Below are 14,630 nucleotides of genomic sequence, written 5' to 3' on the forward strand. Positions count from 1 at the left end.
GTCTGCGTAGGTTTCCTCCGGGTACTCCGGTTTCCCCTACCACTAAAAACATGCACAATAGGCCAGGATGAATGATGTGTGTGAGTGAATGGTGGTGGTCACTGGTCAGAGGGTCCGTTGACGCAGACGTGTGTAGTCGCGAAAGTGCTTCTGACAGTCTCCCCCAGGGGAAACTGAAGCTACAAACGTAGCTTTCCACCACCGAGTATGGAGTGAATGTACAACTGTCTCATGTAAAGCGCTTTGTGACCATGTCTGTGAAAGGCGCTATATAAATAAAGATCTTCTTCTTCTTCTAAAATCTGGAACAGTCTTCACGAGGATGTGAGACAGGCCTCAACTCTGACAATGTTCAAATCCAGGCTGAAAACAGTTCTTTTTGCCCGAGCATATGACTGAATGTATTTTATCTACACTCTCGCCTTTTACTGTACTTGATTAATTTTATGTTGATGTCCAGAGGAGAAGGAGCGACAAAACAGAGGTTAGGTAACTTTGTGTGAGTGAGCAAGAAAAATAGTGCTCAAGACAGAGCGAGTCAAAACAAGACTTAAAATAGTGCTCAAGACAGAGCGAGTCCAAACAAGACTTAAAATAGTGCTCAAGACAGAGTGAGTCCAAACAAGACCTAAAATAGTGCTCAAGACAGAGCGAGTCCAAACAAGACTTAAAATAGTGCTCAAGACAGAGTGAGTCCAAACAAGACCTAAAATAGTGCTCAAGACAGAGCGAGTCCAAACAAGACCTAAAATAGTGCTCAAGACAGAGCGAGTCCAAACAAGACCTAAAATAGTGCTCAAGACAGAGCGAGTCCAAACAAGACTTAAAATAGTGCTCAAGACAGAGCGAATCTAAACAAGACTTAAGGCATATAACTGAAAGTATTTTATCTACACTCTTGGCTCTTACTGTAATTGATTAATTCTATGTTGATGTTTTTATTGATTGTATTTGTTTTCTTATTTATGCAACTGTGAAGCACTTTGAATTGCCTTGTGTATGAATTGTGCTCTACAAATAAACTTGCCTTGCCTTCCAACAAATGTTTATAAGGTTCTTCTAGGTATAAGAGACACATTTGTCAGGTGTTTAACGAGTGCATTTTCTCCAGTTTGGCTTTAACCAAATCTAAAGGCTTCTTGGGAGGGAAAAAAAAAAACACTTCAAAAAGCGAGACAAAAATGAGGATGAAAAACGCAGAACATGAGCTTGAAGGCTTTCAAATAAGGCTTAAGCCCTGGCCTCTAGGCTGTAAGATGCTTTTAGATTTGGGGCTGAATGAATCCTTCAGGTTGGTGTCGACACAAGACGACTTCACAGAACAATGTCAACTTTATTTCTCCAGCACAGTAACATTTACACTCGCACGCAAAAACAAAAGCCCGTGAGCAAAGGTGCGTCTTCAACAGTGATTGACAATGCTGAAGGGACTCTGCAGAGGCCACCTGGTCCAGAGAAAAGGCTTGGTCCCCTCTGCTCTCCATTTGTTCTGAGAGTGTCCAAGAGCAGCTCAGAGGAAGACCAGAGCATGAACCGAACACCTCAAAAACAATGAGCAAAGGTTTCAAATGGATTCTGTGAGAGCCAATGCAATGATGTGTTGGTGTCGACAAACAGGCAGCTGCATTATTGTACCGCCTGGAACCTTTTCAGAGAGGCCTGGTCATAAAGAATGACAATAGTCCAGGTGATGTGAAACACTCGCTCAAAGTCTCTGGGAGGCAAGTAGCTGAAAGAAGCAGTTTCTTAAATCAATGACAAGAATGCAGAACGGTACAGATCAGTGACCGTTCACATTAGCTCAGAAACAATAAATAGAATCCTTTAATCAGTCCAGTAATATGGATAGGATACATGTTATTAGACAACAATACTTTAACGATACTTGGCTTTCAAAACCAACCCCTCAATGATACTTATACACAAATATATGTCATCTAGAACCAGTAAAAACTGAACATTTGTGGAAGATCTGCACATTTACAATATCGTGTTCATCTCCAATGTCAAGAAATGTGTGAGGAGGAAATAGATTGGACATAAATAGGGGGGAAATGGGGAATAAGTTGGGGGAAAATAGGGAAAATATTGGTGATAAAAAAAAAGAACAAAAAATTGGGTGTAAAATGGGGAAAACATTGGACAATTTTCTTTTTTTTTTTGAACAGGTGAATAAATAATAAATTTGAGTGGAAACAAGTCAACAGAATCAAAACTTGGATCTAAAGATATACAGTACCCAGCCCTATCCAACGACCAATCCGAGAGCTCGTATTCAGGCTTTTAAATGACCGTTTTAAAAAGGAGCCACTCAACAGCTCAGAGAAACCAACACATTTAACATCAGGACATCCTAAAAGCTGCCAGTTCTTTACAGCGTCCTGCAAAATCGCCGCTTCTTTTTTACTTTAAACCAGGTTATAACATTGTTCCCTCATCAGAGACAGACCTGGAAGAAACCCATAATCCAGCATCCTAGCTGTTCATCAGGCCCAGCTGAAGCTAACAAGTATTCTTATTCCTACAGCTGCCAGCAGGTGGAGCCCCATCTCTTTCGCCTGTTTTTCATTGTTGCCATTTAATTCTTAGAGAGACATCATTTGAAATAGCAAAATGTAAAATATCAATACTGTGGCCTACAAAATAATGTTGATGTAATGTATAATATGTCCACTTTCAAGGCCTTATACCAGGTTTTATTGTTTGTTTGTTTCGGGGTTAGTAAAGCTGAAGATGTTAAGTTTTGGTCCAAACTTCTCCAGTTGACTTTATGCAGTCGCCTTCATGGTGCTGAGTTTTCCTGTCACGGTCAAGCAACAGAGTGTTTATACTTGGCTCCAAAATGCTTTAAGGTCTGCTACAATGTGAAAACTAAACAATTTGCAATTTGAGTCTATGATTTATCATGTAAACTGCAGAATTCCCTCTCCCATTATGATTGATTTAGATGATTATTGATATTAGAGCAAAGCTATAAAAGACCAGACCTGAACCCCATTAAGAAACTTTGGGAAGTGTGGGAGACGACCACGCTGCGAGCCGAGTCCCACTCTGCCATCGTCGATACAAGATCTCTGTGAGAAATATAAGCAGCACTGGATGTGAATATATTCTGTGACATTATACAAGTCAAAATACAGTCAAATACACCATTTCTGGCCACAAAGTGCTTACATAAATTACAACATAAAAAGTGCGGGAAATGAGAAAGTCTGATATTCGTCCAGTCCCATGTTGTCACCCGATGGAGGCCCTGATCCTGTCCAGTCCTGGTCCAGCCCCGTTTTGTCCCCCTATGGAGGCCCTGATCCTGTCCAGTCCCGGGACGCTTGTATTCCTTTGTTCCTGCTTCTTCTTACTTTGTTCCTGCTTCTTCTTACTCTGTCCCTGCTTCTTCTTACTCTGTTCCTGCTTCTTCTTCTTCCTTTGTTCCTGCTGCTGCTTCTTCGTGTTGCGTTTGTGCAGTTTCTTGACGCTGCGCCAGGCCCTCTCCACAGGCGACCTCTTCTTCTGCCAGAGGAACCTGCGCTTGGACCCGGAGACGCCCATTGCCTTGGGCACCGGCCCCCGACGTGGTGCAAGAGGTTACCGCAGAAGGAGGCGCCCTCACGATGATCTGGAGGAATGAGAAAGTGATGAGTGTTTCAGTCTTTTCAGGAGGACTTCAGGGCAAACTATTTACTTACTTTATAGGGACTGAAGGGACTAATGAAGGGAGCTTAAAATGTTAAAATTAACTCTCTACTGTACAACTTTTTTTTATTTTAGGGGGGGGGGGGGGGGGGGGGGGGATGACCTTATTTTGGTGACATTTTTCCATTGTAGCTCATCCCTATCTCTAACAGTTTTGTTTTTGATTTTCCAACAAAAGTGCCTCAACTGCACAATGCCTTGAGGCAAGAAACAGATGGGAGAAGAGAGGGAAAGAGGAGAAGAGAGGGAGAGAGGGGAAGAGAGGGAGAGAGGGGAAGAGAGGGAGAGAGGGGAAGAGAGGGAGAGAGGGGGAAGAGAGGGAGAGAGGGGAAGAGAGGGAGAGAGGGGAAGAGAGGGAGAGAGGGGAAGAGAGGGAGAGAGGAGAAGAGGGGGGAGAGAGGGGAAGAGAGGGAGAGAGGGGAAGAGAGGGGAGAGGGGAAGAGAGGGAGAGAGGGGAAGAGAGGGAGAGGGGGAGAGAGGGGAAGAGTGGGAGAGAGGAGGAGATGGGGAGAGAGGAGAAGAGAGGGAGAGAGGAGGAGAGAGGAGAAGAGAGGGAGAGGGGGAGAGAGGGGAAGAGTGGGAGAGAGGAGGAGATGGGGAGAGAGGAGAAGAGAGGGAGAGGGGGAGAGAGGGGAAGAGAGGGGAAGAGAGGGAGAGAGGAGAAGAGAGGGAGAGGGGGAAGAGTGGGAGAGAGGAGGAGATGGGGAGAGAGGAGAAGAGAGGGAGAGGGGGAGAGAGGGGAAGAGAGGGAGAGGGGAGGAGAGAGGAGAAGAGAGGGAGAGGGGGAGAGAGGGGAAGAGAGGGAGAGAGGGAAAGGGGGAGAGAGGAGAAGAGAGGAGAGAGGGGGAGAGGAGAAGAGAGGGAGAGAGGGAAAGGGGGAGAGAGGAGAAGAGAAGAGAGGAGGAGAGGGGGAGAGAGGGGAAGAGAGGGAGAGAGGAGAAGAGAGGGAGAGAGGGAAAGGGGGAGAGAGGAGAAGAGGGGGAGAGGGAGAGAGAGGAGAAGAGAGGGAGAGAGGAGAAGAGAGGGAGAGAGGGAAAGGGGGAGAGAGGAGAAGAGAGGAGGAGAGGGGGAGAGGAGAGAGAGGGAGAGGGGAAAGGGGGAGAGAGGAGAAGAGAAGAGAGGAGGAGAGGGGAGAGAGGGGAAGAGAGGGAGAGAGGAGAAGAGAGGGAGAGGGGGAGAGAGGGAAGAGTGGGAGAGAGGAGAAGAGAAGAGAGGGAGAGGGAGAGAGAGGAGAAGAGAGGGAGAGAGGAGAAGAGAGGGAGAGAGGAAAGGGGGAGAGAGGAGAAGAGAGGAGGAGAGGGGAGGAGAGAGAGGAGAGAGGAGAGGGGAAAGGGGGAGAGAGGAGAAGAGAAGAGAGGAGGAGAGGGGGAGAGAGGGAAGAGAGGGAGAGAGGAGAAGAGAGGGAGAGGGGAGAGGGGGAAGAGTGGGAGAGAGGAGGAGATGGGGAGAGAGGAGAAGAGAAGAGAGGGAGGGAGAGAGGAGAAGAGAGGGAGAGAGGAGAAGAGAGGGAGAGAGGGAAAGGGGGAGAGAGGAGAAGAGAGGGAGAGAGGAGAGGAGAGGGAGAGAGGGAAAGGGGGAGAGAGGAGAAGAGAAGAAGGAGGAGAGGTGGAGAGAGGAGAAGAGAGGGAGAGAGGAGAAGAGAGGGAGAGAGGAGGAGAGAGGGAGAGAGGGGAAGAGTGGGAGAGAGGAGGAGATGGGGAGAGAGGAGAAGAGAGGGAAGAGAGGAGAAGAGAGGGAGAGAGGAGAAGAGAGGGAGAGAGGAGAAGAGAGGGAGAGAGGAGAAGAGAGGGAGAGAGAGGAGAAGAGAGGGAGAGAGAGGAGAAGAGAGGGAGAGAGGGAGAGGGGAGAGAGGAGAGAGAGGGGGTGGGAGAGGGGAGGTGGGAAGAGGGGAGTGGGGAGGGGGGAGAGGGGAAGAGAGGGAGAGAGGGGAGGAGAGGAGAAGAGAGGGAGAGGGGGAGAGAGGGAAGAGTGGGAGAGAGGAGGAGAGGGGGAGAGAGGAGAGAGTGGAGTGGGTGGAGAGAGGAGATGAGAGGGAGAGGGAGAGAGAGGAGAAGAGCGGGAGAGAGGGAAAGGGGGAGAGAGGAGAAGAGAGGAGGAGAGGGGGAGAGGAGAAGAGAGGGAGAGAGGGAAAGGGGGAGAGAGGAGAAGAGAAGAGAGGAGGAGAGGGGGAGAGAGGGGAAGAGAGGGAGAGAGGAGAAGAGAGGGAGAGGGGGAGAGAGGGGAAGAGTGGGAGAGAGGAGGAGATGGGGAGAGAGGAGAAGAGAAGAGAGGGAGAGGGGGAGAGGAGAAGAGAGGGAGAGAGGAGAAGAGAGGGAGAGAGGGAAAGGGGGAGAGAGGAGAAGAGAGGGAGAGAGGAGAAGAGAGGGAGAGAGGGAAAGGGGAGAGAGGAGAAGAGAAGAGAGGAGGAGAGGGGGAGAAAGGAGAAGAGAGGGAGAGAGGAGAAGAGAGGGAGAGAGGGAGAGAGAGGGGAAGAGTGGGAGAGAGGAGGAGATGGGGAGAGAGGAGAAGAGAGGGAGAGAGGAGAAGAGAGGGAGAGAGGAGAAGAGAGGGAGAGAGAGGAGAAGAGAGGGAGAGAGGGGAAGAGAGGGAGAGGGGGAGAGAGGAGAAGAGAGGAGGAGAGAGGAGAAGAGAGGAAGAGAGGGAAATGGGGAGAGAGGAGAAGAGAAGAGAGGAGGAGAGGGGGAGAGAGGAGAAGAGAGGGAGAGAGGAGGGTGAGAGGGTGAGAGAGGGGAAGAGAGGGAGAGAGGAGGGTGAGAGGGGGAGAGAGGGGAAGAGAGGGAGAGAGGAGGGAGAGCGGGGGAGCGAGGGGGAGAGAGGGGAAGAGGGGAAGAGAGGGAGAGAGGAGGGGGAGAGAGGGGAAGAGGGAGAAGGGGGAGAGGGGGGGAGAGAGGGGAAGAGAGGGGGAGAGGGGGGAGAGAGGGGAAGAGAGGGAGAGGGGGAGAGAGAGGAGAGGGCGTGAGGGGGAGGGGGGAGGTAGACGGGGAGAGCGGGAGAGGAGGAGAGTGGAGAAAGGGGGTTGTGCTGGGAGCAGATTTAAGAAGGACATCATTCAGTACAAGCAACATTTGAAATGAAACTAATAATCCTAATAATGACTCTAGTAAAAGTTCAGCAAAATAGGAATGTACTTTATGAATATTCTGCTGTTACAGCTTTGAGGTGAACAAAGCTGTATGTAGAGATATCAGTTTGAAACTTTAGCTGTAGATTACTGACATGGTAGTGGATTAAAACAGGACTAACACACATGTACTTCAGCATGTATTCCAAGGCAGTACTTTACTCAAATACATCAGGTTATACAGGTACAGGTAGTGCTCTAAAACTACAGCAGTCACTCCCTTTCTTAGTACACTGCCTAATACACCTTGAACATTTGCACATTTTGTCATGTTTACAACCATAAAGATAAAGATTTTATTTAGAGTAGTTTTTTACTGAACGTTCCCACACAAGTAACAGACAACTGTGAAGTGAAAGCAAAATGATACATGATTCTGTTATTTTTTTTAAAAATAGAAAAGTGAAAAGTGGGGCGTGCATAAGTATTCATACAGCATTTTTCTGAGCGCATTAAATTGCCTTTATAACATTACTCATGACTGCAGAATGTTCACTCCTTGCCCTAACCACCTGTGTGTAATTTACTCTCAGTATAATTACAGCTGTTCTTTTAGGCCTTCAGAGCTATGGTCAGAGTGTATGGTCACTAAACAACATCATGAAGGTCAAGGAGCACCAGAGAGGTCAGGGATAAAGCTGTGGAGAAGTTTAAAGCAGCGTTAAGTTATACAAAGATTTCCCAAGATTTAAACATCTCACGGGGCACTGTTCAATCCATCATTCAGAAATGGAAAGAGTGTAGCACCACTGCCAACTTACCAAGACACGGCCATCCACCTAAACTAACAGACCGAACAAGGAGAACACTGGTGAGAAATGCAACCAAGTGCCCCAAGATAACTCTGGAGGAGCTGAAGTCCTGCCGCTGAGCTGGGGGAATCTGTACATGGGACAACTATAAGTCGTAACTACACAAATCTGGCCTTCATGGACGAGTGGAAGAAGAAAGCCATTATTGAAAGGAGGCCATAAGAAATCCCGTTTGAAGTTTGCTAGAAGTCATATGGAGGACACAGCTCCATGTGGAAGAAGGAGCTTTGGTCAGATGAGACAAAAATTGAACTTTTTGGCCCAAATGCAAAACGTTATGTATGGAGCAAACCTAACACTGCTCATCGTCCTGAGTGCACCATCCCCAGTGTGAAATATGGGGGGGGAGCATCATGCTGTGGGGCTGCTTTTCCTCAGCGGGGACTGGGGAGACTGTAAGAATAGTTGTGAAGATGGATGGCGCAGGGACATTTTGGAGGAAAACCTGCTGGAGTCACAAGAGAACTGAGGCTGGGGCGGAGATTCACCTTCAGCAGGACAATGACCCGAAACACAAAGATAAATCTACAATGGAATAGTTTAAAAGAAACATAGTAATGTGTTAGAATGGCCCAGTCAAAGTCCTGACCTAAATCCTATTGAAAATCTGTGGAAAGACCTGAAAACTGCTGTTCACAAACGCTCTCCTTCTAATGTGACAGAGCTTGAGTTGCTTTGTAAAGATGAATGGGCTAAAATGTCGGTCTCTACATGTGCAAATCTTGTAGAGTCAAACCCCAAAAGACTTGCTGCTGTTATTGCAGCAAAAGGGGGTTCCACAAAGTATTCATTCATCTGTGTGAATACTTATGCACGCCCCACTTTTCACTTTTCTATTTTTTGAAAAATAACAGAATCATGTATCATTTTGCTTTCACTTCACAGTTGTCTGTTACTTGTGTGTGAATCAGTAAACAATTTAAAATACAATGTTTATGGTTGTGAACATGACAAAATGTGTAAAACTTCAAGGTGTATTAGTACTTTTGAGAGGCGCTGTAAGTATTAGTGTTCTTACCCAGGTGAAACATTATGTAAGTAAATGTGCAAGTGATTTGTCCAGAATCTATTCCAGATTGTTCTTAAGTTCTTTATTTTGGAATAAGTCATTTCTAAAAACATATACGCTCACAAGTGCTTATTTAACCAAATACTTTTCTACTTTTATTTGACTGATGATGTGCACGGTCTCTTCCACGATAGAAATATATCTAGTAAAAGTAACAATACACTTTGGTTACCCTCCTCCGGTTCCAAATGTGCACGTTTTAGAGAAACTTTTTAAATGTAGAGATAACAGTCTGAAACTTCTGCTGTCGATCACTGACATATATAACATGATACAACTTTTCTGTCAGTTCATATTTTTATAAGAAAATAAGACATTTTACGCATAAAAGTGCCCAAAATTGCCCATGTTTTCAGCAACACAATTTGAATAATGGATAGAGTCGGGAAATTCAAAACTCAAAAGTAGATATTAAAAAAATCCCTCTGGAAATTCCTTCAAAATATTGTTAAGTCCGAGACTGGAAAGTCTGTGGGAGCTACTTATGTGGAGATACTGTTGCCACAAGGAGAGAAAAATGCCTTTGGAGAAAATGACCTTTGAATGAAACATGTTACTGTGAAGATTAGTTTATGGTTTGTTTCCAGGTGTAAGTTTACATCTGAAAATGGAAAAGATTTTTCAGTCTTGCAGCAGTGTCTCCCTTTAAATTCTGTAGGACAGTTCACCTGTAGGACTCACCGGTACAGGGGCCAGTGCCGAGGGGTGGAGGGCCAGTGCCGAGGGGTGGAGGGCCAGTGCCGAGGGGTGGAGGGCCTGTGCCGAGGGGTGGAGGGCCAGTGCCGAGGGGTGGAGGGCCAGTGCCGAGGTTCCGTCGAGCAGCGCAGTGACACACACTGCTCTGACTGTGGCGCTGACTGCAGCCGGTCTGTGCCTCAGGAGTCGCCCTGAACAAACCAGTCCTTCCTCATTCCCCACAGAGAACGGCCTCGCTCGTGCATGTCATGTGTGACGGGTCATCGACGGGACAGACGTCATCTAGGCATCCAGCTAAAGCTAAAAGCTATGTAAGAAGGTTTAGAAATATGAGCTGTGTCTCCACATCTGAGCTCAACAGGGTTAAACTCACAGATGGAAACATTCGAGGTGAGTGAAAAGTGTGTTTACATTTTTGTGTTGATTCTTCAGGTGATTTTATCCAATCAGAAGGCAGAATGAGCCCCACCCTGGAGACGCTCACTTCCACTCTCTCATCCCATGTTAAGCTGAACGCTTTTATTTAGTTTTATGTAAAGGCCCTTTTAGTTCTCCTTAAAATAGCGAATTTGTTTTGTAGACACCAAATCGTGACATATTTGTGCGTGTTTGGGCGGGGCCAGGTAAACATTGTAGAAGAGTGGCTTTTTGGGCTTCTCTTTAGCTGCAATTCTTGATCCTATATCAGTATCTGTCCAGAGGGGGTTTAAAGGTGAAAATGGAGTAAACATTCCTGCTGTGATAGAACCGATGCTGAGAAAGGGGAAATTGCTTCAAGCAGAAAGGGAGTCTATTGTTGATTACCTCAGACAGTTCAGGCTTGGGCTGTCTAAACGACTCGAATGCTCTGTATGAGAGTTGTATTTACTGGGCTGCTGTCTAAACGACTCGAATGCTTGGTATGAGAGTTTATTTACTGGGCTGCTGTCTAAACGACTCGAATGCTTGGTATGAGAGTTTATTTACTGGGCTGCTGTCTAAACGACTCGAATGCTTGGTATGAGAGTTGTATTACTTAAAATGTGGAGGAAGATGCCTCAAACGGGGTCTGATAGAAAATAAAGGAGTACAAAATGTAGTTTAGATTCCCTAACCTCGCTTGCTCCCACAAAAGTTCCCAATGAAAAGGGCGTTATAAAATATGAGCATATCTGCAGAAAATAAAAAGAAAGGGTTTTGTTGTATTGACTTTTATTTTTATTAAGACTTTGAGTATTTGTTGTGAATGCTTTTTATATGATTGATGAAGTTTAATATGAATTTGTTTTCTTTTTTACCAAAATAAGATATAACATGTGGGTTACTGTTAGAAACATACCAAGTTTACAAAGTTTACCAGAGTGCTTCAATCCTCATTCAATGGTTATCACAGGTGAACTTGCTTTACTGTAGTGACACTTGCTTGCTTGCTTGGAAAGAACTGTAATTGATTTTGACTTATGGCTTAAATCGTACTTTTATAAAGGTGTTTCTAGAAAAATGTATTTCTCAACAAGTGATGAATCCCGCTTGTAAAAATGTATATAGACTGGAACCTTGGTATCACAAGGGTGCAGTAATACTGAGGTTCCCAAGAATAAAATATCAGGTACAGGGAGTAATGTTTATAAATAAATGGAAAAAATGGAGAAAACCCTAATATAAAAAGAATAAAAAAGAGTATACCTAGCCGAGGTTCCCTTTCAGGACCAGGGTGCTATAAAAATGATAAAACAAAGAAAGCAATGCTATAAAAATGATTATAATGGATATAATATGTTTTGTTGTTTTCATTTATCTGATCAGGTTTTCAGATCAGTATTTTTGTGACCAGGTACATGATGTGTGTGTAAAAATAGCGTTGTGCAACAGGGGAGAGAGATGGCCCCCTATGCTCTATTTGAAATGTAAACAGAGTCGGCGTCTCTGACGCGATGCTATCAAATAACAGGAAACACCTCGCACCTAGCCTTCTCAGAAGAAGGGACGTGGTTGTGGGTTGTAAAAATCCCCTCGCTTCTGACGTAGACCTTATGTCTTCACAAAGTGGATAAATACGGCTGCTCTGACAGCTATACGCCGGTCGCAACAAGTTTACTTGGCTGACGACTCATAGGTGTTTCCTGACCCCGGGGCCATCACTTCTCTCCTACTCTGTCTTACGGATGGTGACGGAGGCATTGCACCTAAAAGAGTTCGAGAGCGCAACCTACTTTTGTGGTTGACCATAAAGCACTTATCTTTCACTGGGGCGCGATTCTCACTTAGCAGAGGATACTGGTTGTGCACGCTGTCTGCTCATTTAGAGAGTTGTGTGCTCTAGCAACTGGGCCTCTAAGAGATCTAGTCGCTTTTAACTTTGGTGAAGGATCAGGGTTGTCTCTAGACCACATTAGTCTTACGATTCAGGAACAGATTCGGCGGGCCTTCAGGCTGATCTTATGTGCATAGACAAAGGTGTTCTGTTTCTGTCCCTCTGTTACATTGTATGGAATTTGGAATATTGAATTTGCGAAATAAATAATTTGATTGGATCCTAAAACTACAACTGGCGTAAGTGTCCTTTTATTATGACAACTAAATTGCATAATCCTGATATCTCGATGTTTTGAATGGTTTTGGTGATGGTATGAAAGTGTATGGTTGTGGGATTAGTAAATGTACCAGGAGTCTTAGGTTAGACTGTCAATCCTCACTACAGTTCTGGAAGTCTCCCACTCGACTACCACGACGTTAAGAAGGTGACCCCAGAAACAATAAGAGGCTCGGCAGGGACTTCCCGTCTGAGGCTGTAGTGAGTGTAGCCCGAGTCAGGCTTCTGCCAAGAGCTCAGGTTTATTCGGACAAACGGACCCATAGCCGGGGTACTCTCCACGCAAACATGTAGTTCTTTTTTTGGACAGTTGGGGGACACTTGAGTAGTGATGTGGAAGTTGGCCTGGGTTTAGGCCCAACAGTTTTTTGACTGTACAAACTGAGGAATTGTGGAACTCATTGTCTGTTTTTGGAACTATCTTGTGGAACTTGGACCACATTAAACACTCTGCTCCATTATCCTGTAAGTTTGGACATTCCATTTATTTTTTACTCAAAGCACACGTCAAGCCAAAGCTACAGCCCAGACTGCTCACTGTGGCCGGTCACCCTCAAACATTGCCATAATATTTGGTCAAAAACCTGGTGCTGGTACATCATGAATAATGCTGTGAGTGGCTTTGGTAATGGACTATTTGTGTTCAGTCACAGTGTTTGAGACACTTGGTGTACGATCAGACTAAAATCATTTTTTAAACACCAAAGCGTCTGTCCATCCATGAGTTCTGCTGTGTGGATGCACCTCTGGATCCTGGATGATTCTGACTGTTGGATTATCCCAAATATTTAATGGCTGATAAAACTGCAGAAGTGGATGTGGCGGAAAACGTCCACAAGAGGGAGCCAACGCTCACCGATAAGGGCATCGAAGCAAAGTTGACCTTCTACCTCAAAGGATGCAAATACAGACAATTGCAAACAAAGTTAAGAGCTACAAATGAACTGTTGAACGATGACCCACCTTATGATGAAATACATGAAAGATTTAAAGACTTTGAAGCAAATCTTGTGGTGTTCAGACAACTAAAAATGTAAACAAAGATGAACACCAAGTGGACCAGGAAAGTAAAGAAATGCAACCAGTGTCCCAAGATAACTCTAGAGGAGCTGAAGTCCTGGTGTTAGTTGTCTGGTGTTCAGACAACTAAAAATGTAAACAAAGATGAACACCAAGTGGACCAAAATTTCAAAATCTTGTGGAATTTAAGAAACAGGGGCTTATGCAAAATCACAATAAACCTGTGGATGAAAAGAAAGCAAATGGAACAAAAACAAATGGATACTAGAAGCCAACAAAAGGAATGTATCACTTAAGAAATCATTTCGGACACAAAACCTATGCCTGCACCCCAACAAACTGAGCAAAACTTAAAGTGTACGAGGGGTATGCACATGCAGATACAGAGGAGGATTTTGATGACCTGGATTCAAAGGTAAGTGTAGTGCCAGGACAATGCTGCAGCACCTCCACCTGCACCAGAACACAGGCCTCCTACTGGGGCCAGGCCCAAAACGCCTTATCCCACGACAACCTCCAGGTCAATCAATGAGGATGCTGATTACAAATGAGAGAACAAGCCAAAATATCTACAACTATGTAACACAACAACAAACAACACAACTCCCCAGGCGTGACATACCTGTGTTTACAGGTGACCCGCTCAGTTTCAGATCTTTTATCAAGGCATTCAGACAAACAACACTGATAAACTGCCTCAGTGTCCTTTCTGCCAAAAAGAGAAAAATCAAATGCAAGTAGCTTTGACCACCCCACAGAATCAAACAAAAAACCTGATCCACAATCTCAAAATATCGCTCTAACTAAACTCTGTTTCCTTTGCAAGAAAGGTCACGCCCTAATAGACTGTTACAGGTTTGCAGGGGAGTTACACCAAACAAAGTTGGGATTTCTGAGAAAGGTAGGACTCTGTTTTAGTTGTCTAATTCAGGGACAAACTGTAAAAGATTGCAAACTGAGACTGAGCCAATATTTTTTCCGCAAAGTGAGAGCTGTGGAATGAAATTAAGTCAAAGTAAAATACGAGTAGTTTTATTGAAGACTCACTATAAAATGTAAACATTAACACTGTAAAACAAAGCTCTGTAATGCCCACATTTAAATAAAAATATCTTGGATAAAAATAGCCTATAAAATAAAATAAAAATCTGAGGGCAGCATTTATATATAAGGACATAACAAAATAAAGTGCTCAGTTTAAGATCAACTTTTAAAAAATCATCTTCAGATTACCGGTTTCTTTTAGTTAACTTAATAGCCTATCTGAATTGGAAATATCCCGATATTTGCGATATGGTCTAATTCTATATCTCATTTAAAAAATATATCGATTTATCTTAAATATCGATATATCGTCCAGCCCTGGACTGCAGGCTGTTAAACTGAACAGAGGTCCTCTCAGCATTTGATACATGGAAATCAAGTTGCTACTGTTTCAAATGGACAAAAACGGAACAAAACAATACAAACCTATGCATTCTTGGACGCAGGAAGTTCCGTATCTTTTTGTACTGAAGCTCTCGCAGAACAGTTAAACCTTTGTGGACAAAAAAAACTGGGAATGATTGTATTGAAAACTATGAACTAAATGCAGGGTCATAAAGAAGATGGAAATCAGTGGGATTAATGAGAACAAATATATCACTA

The 14,630-nt window shown here is 44.6% G+C and overlaps 1 protein-coding gene across 1 annotated transcript in view; it reads left to right on the top strand.

Moving 5' to 3' along the window:
* LOC306961346 (bromodomain-containing protein 4-like) overlaps window positions 1-14,630 on the top strand; it is a 461,990-nt gene that overhangs the window by 87,346 nt on the left and 360,014 nt on the right. The gene's annotated exons all lie outside the window — the stretch shown is intronic.

This window comes from Gobius niger (assembly GCF_951799975.1).
Source record: "Gobius niger genome assembly, chromosome: 3".
Taxonomy (NCBI): domain Eukaryota; kingdom Metazoa; phylum Chordata; class Actinopteri; order Gobiiformes; family Gobiidae; genus Gobius; species Gobius niger.